Source organism: Falco punctatus (genome assembly GCF_963210335.1).
Source record: "Falco punctatus genome assembly, contig: scaffold_78, whole genome shotgun sequence".
NCBI lineage: Eukaryota > Metazoa > Chordata > Aves > Falconiformes > Falconidae > Falco > Falco punctatus.
The window spans coordinates 26,861-34,195 of NW_027660070.1; positions in this window are offsets into that span (position 1 = coordinate 26,861).

A 7,335-nucleotide genomic window follows, 5' to 3' on the forward strand; every position below is an offset into this window, starting at 1 on the left:
ACAGTCACACTCACCCTCACACTCACCCTCACACTCACCGTCACTCTCACACTCACCCTCACACTCACACTCACACTCATCCTCACCCTCACCATCACACTCACCCTCACACTCACACTCACATCCACACTTACACTCACCCTCACCCTCACACTCACACTCACCCTCACACTCACACTCACCCTCACCCTCACCCTCACCCTCACCCTCACACTCACACTCACCCTCACACTCACAGTCACACTCACACTCACACTCACCCTCACACTCACCGTCACTCTCACACTCACCCTCACACTCACACTCACACTCACACTCACCCTAACCTTAACCCTCACACTCACACTCACACTCACCCTCACACTCACCCTCACACTCACCCTCACACTCACACTCACATCCGCACTTACACTCACCCTCACCCTCACACTCACACTCACACTCACCCTCACATTCACACTCACACTCACACTCACCCTCACCCTAACCCTCACACTCACACTCACACTCACCCTCACCCTCACACTCACACTCACCCTCACAGTCACTCTCTCACTCAAAGTCACACTCACCCTCACACTCACACTCACGCTCACACTCACCCTCACACTCACCCTCACCCTCACCCTCACCCTCACCCTCACCCTCACCCTCACCCTCACACTCACACTCACCCTAACCCTCACACTCACAAACTCCCTCACCCTCACCCTCACCCTCACACTCACCCTAACCGTGATACTCACATTAACACTCACACTCACACTCACCCTCAGCCTCACCACCACACTCACCCTCACACTCACACTCACATCCACACTCACACTCACCCTCACACTCAACCTCACCCTCACACTCACACTCACCCTCACCCTCACACTCAAACTCACACTCACATCCACACTCACACTCACCCTCACACTCACACTCACCGTCACACTCACCCTCACGCTCACACTCAACCTCACACTCACCTTCAAACTCACACTCACACTCACACTCACGCTCACGCTCACACTCAACCTCACCCTGACACTCACACTCACACTCACACTCACACTCACCCTCATAGTCACCCTCACACTCACACTCACACTCACCCTCACACTCACAGTCACAGTCGCACTCACACTCTCACACTCACCCTCACACTCACCCTCACCCTCACACTCACCCTCACCCTCACACTTACACTCACACACACACTCACACTCACACTCACACTCACTCTAACACTCACACTCACACTCACCCTCACACTCACCCTCAACACTCACACTCACCCTCACACTCACCCTCACCCTCACACTCACACTCACACTCACCCTCACACTCACACTCACACTCACCCTCACACTCACACCCACGCTCACACTCACACTCACCCTCACCCTCACACTCACCCTCACACTCACCCTCACAGTCAACCTCACCCTCACACTCACACTCACACTCACACTCATCCTCACCCTCACCATCACACTCACCCTCACACTCACCCTCACCCTCACCCTCACCCTCACCCTCACCCACACCCTCACACTCACCCTCACACTTAAACTCACCCTCACACTCACACTCACACTCACACTCACCCTCACACTCACACTCACCCTCACACACTCACACTCACACTCACACTCACACTCACACTCACCCTCACACTCACACTCACACTCACCCTCACCCTCACACTCACCCTCACACTCACCCTCACCCTCACACTCACCCTCACCCTCACATTCACACTCACACTCACCCTCACACTCACCCTCACACTCACACTCACACTCACACTCACCCTCACCCTCACACTCACCCTAACCCTAACACTCACACTCACACTCACACTCACCCTCACCCTCACACTCACCCTCACACTCACACTCACCCTCACCCTCACACTCACACTCACCCTCACCCTCACACTCACCCTCACACTCACCCTCACACTCACCCTCACTCTCACACTCACCCTCACATCCACACTCACACTCACCCTCACACTCAACCTCACCCTCACACTCACACTCACCCTCACCCTCACACTCAAACTCACACTCACACTCACACTCACCCTCACCCTCACACTCACACTCACCGTCACACTCACCCTCACACTCACACTCAACCTCACACTCACCTTCAAACTCACACTCACACTCACACTCACGCTCACGCTCACACTCACCCTCACCCTGACACTCACACTCACACTCACACTCACCCTCACACTCACCCTCAGACTCAACCTCACCCTCACACTCACACTCACACTCACACTCACACTCACCCTCACACTCACCCTCACCCTCACACTCACACTCACACTCATCCTCACCCTCACCCTCACACTCACACTCACCCTCACCCTCACACTCACACTCACCCTAAGCCTAACACTCACACTCACTCTCACGCTCACACTCACACTCACACTCACCCTCACACTCACCTTCACACTCACACTCACCCTAACCCTGACACTCACATTAACACTCACACTCACACTCACCCTCACACTCACACTCACCCTCACACTCACCTTCACACTCACACTCACTCTCACACTCACTGTCACACTCACACTCACCCTCACACTCACCCTCACCCTCACACTCACCCTCACACTCACACTCACCCTCTACACTCACACTCACACTCATCCTCACCCTCACCATCACCCTCACCCACACCCTCACACTCAGCCTCACACTCACCCTCACACTCACCCTCACACTCACCCTCACACTCACACTCACACTCACCCTCACACTCACACTCACCCTAACCCTAACATTCACCCTCACACTCACCCTCACCCTCACACACTCATACTCACCCTCACACTCACACTCACACTCACCCTCACACTCACATCCACACTCACCCTCACACTCACACTCACACTCACCCTCACCCTCACACTCACCCTCACACTCACCCTCACAGTCAACCTCACACTCACACTCACACTCACACTCACACTCACACTCATCCTCACCCTCACCATCACACTCACCCTCACCCTCACCCTCACCCTCACCCAAACCCTCACACTCTCCCTCACACTTACACTCACCCTCACACTCACACTCACACTCACACTCACACTCACCCTCACACAATCACACTCACACTCACACTCACACTCACACTCACCCTCACACTCACACTCACCCTCACACACTCACACTCACACTCACACTCACACTCACACTCACACTCACCCTAACCCTCACACTCACACTCACACTCACCCTCACCCTCACCCTCACACTCACCCTCACACTCACCCTCACCCTCACACTCACACTCACCCTCACACTCACACTTACCCTCACCCTCACACTCACCCTCACACTCACCCTCACACTCAACCTCACACTCACACTCACACTCATCCTCACTCGCACCATCACACTCACCCTCACACTCACCCTCACCCTCACTCTCACCCACACCCTCACACTCACCCTCACACTTACACTCACCCTCACACTCACACTCACACTCACCCTCACACTCACACTCACACTCACCCTCACACTCACTCTCACATTCACACTCACACTCACCCTCACACCCACACTCACACTCACCCTAACCCTAACTCTCACACTCACACACACCCTCACCCTCACACTCATACTCACACTCACCCTCACACTCACACTCACCCTAACCCTAACATTCACCCTCACACTCACCCTCACCCTCACACACTCACACTCACACTCACACTCACACTCACACTCACACTCACACTCACACCCACACTCACCCTCACACTCACATTCACCCTCACACTCACACTCACCCTCACACTCACAGTCACACTCATCCTCACCCTCACACTCACACTCACACTCATCCTCACCCTGACCATCATACTCACCCTCACACTCACACTCACCCTCACCCTCACCCTCACCCTCACCCTCACCCACACCCTCACACTCAACCTCACACTTACACTCACCCTCACACTCACACTCACACTCACCCTCACACACTCACACTCACACTCACATTCACACTCACACTTACACTCACCCTCACCCTCACCCTAACCCTCACATCCACACTTACACTCACCCTCACCCTCACTCTCACCCTCACACTCACACTCACCCTCACCCTCACCCTCACATTATACACTTACCCTCACACTCACCCTCACACTCACCCTCACCCTCACACTCATACTCACACTCACCCTCACACTCACCCTCACACTCAACCTCACCCTCACACTCACACTCATCCTCACCCTCACCATCACACTCACCTTCACACTCACATCCACACTTACACTCACCCTCACCCTCACTCTCACCCTCACACTCACACTCACACTCACCCTCACACTCACCCTCACACTATACACTTACCCTCACACTCACCCTCACACTCACACTCACCCTCACACTCACACTCACACTCATCCTCACCCTCACCCTCACCCTCACACTCACACTCACACTCACACTCACCCTCATACTCACCCTCACACTTACACTCACCCTCACACTCACCCTCACACTCACACTCACCCTCACAATCACACTCACACTCACCCTCACACTCACACTCACGCTCACGCTCACACTCACACTCAGACTCACACTCACCCTGACACTCACACTCACACTCACCCTCACCCTCACACTGACACTCACACTCACCCTCATAGTCACCCTCACACTCACCCTCACACTCACCCTCACCCTCACACTCACCCTGACACTCACACTCACCCTCACACTCACAGTCACCCTCACAGTCACACTCACACTCACACTCACACTCACCCTCACACTCACCCTCACACTCACACTCACACTCACCCTCACACTCACCCTCACACTCACCGTCACACTCACACTGACACTCACACTCACCCTCACACTCACACTCACCCTCATAGTCACCCTCACACTCACACTCACACTCACACTCACCTTCACACTCACACTCACTCTCACACTCACCCTGACACTCACACTCACCCTCACACTCACCCTCACACTCACACTCACCCTCACACTCACAGTCACACTCACCCTCACACTCACCCTCACACTCACCGTCACTCTCACACTCACCCTCACACTCACACTCACACTCATCCTCACCCTCACCATCACACTCACCCTCACACTCACACTCACATCCACACTTACACTCACCCTCACCCTCACACTCACACTCACCCTCACACTCACACTCACCCTCACCCTCACCCTCACCCTCACCCTCACACTCACACTCACATTTACACTCACCCTCACACTCACCCTCACCCACACCCTCACACTCACCCTCACACTTACACTCACCCTCACACTCACACTCACACTCACCCTAACCTTAACCCTCACACTCACACTCACACTCACCCTCACACTCACCCTCACACTCACACTCACATCCGCACTTACACTCACCCTCAGCCTCACACTCACACTCACACTCACCCTCACATTCACACTCACACTCACACTCACCCTAACCCTAACCCTCACACTCACACTCACCCTCACCCTCACACTCACACGCACCCTCACAGTCACTCTCTCACTCAAAGTCACACTCACCCTCACACTCACACTCACGCTCACACTCACCCTCACACTCACCCTCACCCTCACCCTCACCCTCACCCTCACACTCACACTCACCCTAACCCTCACACTCACAAACTCCCTCACCCTCACCCTCACCCTCACACTCACCCTAACCGTGATACTCACATTAACACTCACACTCACACTCACCCTCAGCCTCACCACCACACTCACCCTCACACTCACACTCACATCCACACTCACACTCACCCTCACACTCAACCTCAGCCTCACACTCACACTCACCCTCACCCTCACACTCAAACTCACACTCACATCCACACTCACACTCACCCTCACACTCACACTCACCGTCACACTCACCCTCACGCTCACACTCAACCTCACACTCACCTTCAAACTCACACTCACACTCACACTCACGCTCACGCTCACACTCAACCTCACCCTGACACTCACACTCACACTCACACTCACACTCACCCTCATAGTCACCCTCACACTCACACTCACACTCACCCTCACACTCACCCTCACACTCACAGTCACAGTCGCACTCACACTCTCACACTCACCCTCACACTCACCCTCACCCTCACACTCACCGTCACCCTCACACTTACACTCACACACACACTCACACTCACACTCACACTCACTCTAACACTCACACTCACACTCACCCTCACACTCACCCTCACACTCACACTCACCCTCACACTCACCCTCACACTCACACTCACACTCACACTCACCCTCACACTCACACTCACACTCACCCTCACACTCACACCCACGCTCACACTCACACTCACCCTCACCCTCACACTCACCCTCACACTCACCCTCACAGTCAACCTCACCCTCACACTCACACTCACACTCATCCTCACCCTCACCATCACACTCACCCTCACACTCACCCTCACCCTCACCCTCACCCTCACCCTCACCCACACCCTCACACTCACTCTCACACTTACACTCACCCTCACACTCACACTCACACTCACACTCACCCTCACACTCACACTCACCCTCACACACTCACACTCACACTCACACTCACACTCACACTCACCCTCACACTCACACTCACACTCACCCTCACCCTCACACTCACCCTCACACTCACCCTCACCCTCACCCTCACCCTCACCCTCACCCACACCCTCACACTCACCCTCACACTTACACTCACCCTCACACTCACACTCACACTCACACTCACCCTCACACTCACACTCACCCTCACACACTCACACTCACACTCACACTCACACTCACACTCACCCTCACAGTCACACTCACACTCACACTCACCCTAACCCTCACACTCACACTCACACTCACCCTCACCCTCACCCTCACACTCACCCTCAAACTCACCCTCACCCTCACACTCACCCTCACCCTCACACTCACCCTCACACTCACCCTCACACTCACACTCACACTCACACTCACCCTCACCCTCACACTCACCCTAACCCTAACACTCACACTCACACTCACACTCACCCTCACCCTCACACTCACCCTCACACTCACACTCACCCTCACCCTCACACTCACACTCACCCTCACACTCACCCTCACACTCACCCTCACACTCACCCTCACTCTCACACTCACCCTCACATCCACACTCACACTCACCCTCACACTCAACCTCACCCTCACACTCACACTCACCATCACCCTCACACTCAAACTCACACTCACACTCACACTCACACTCACC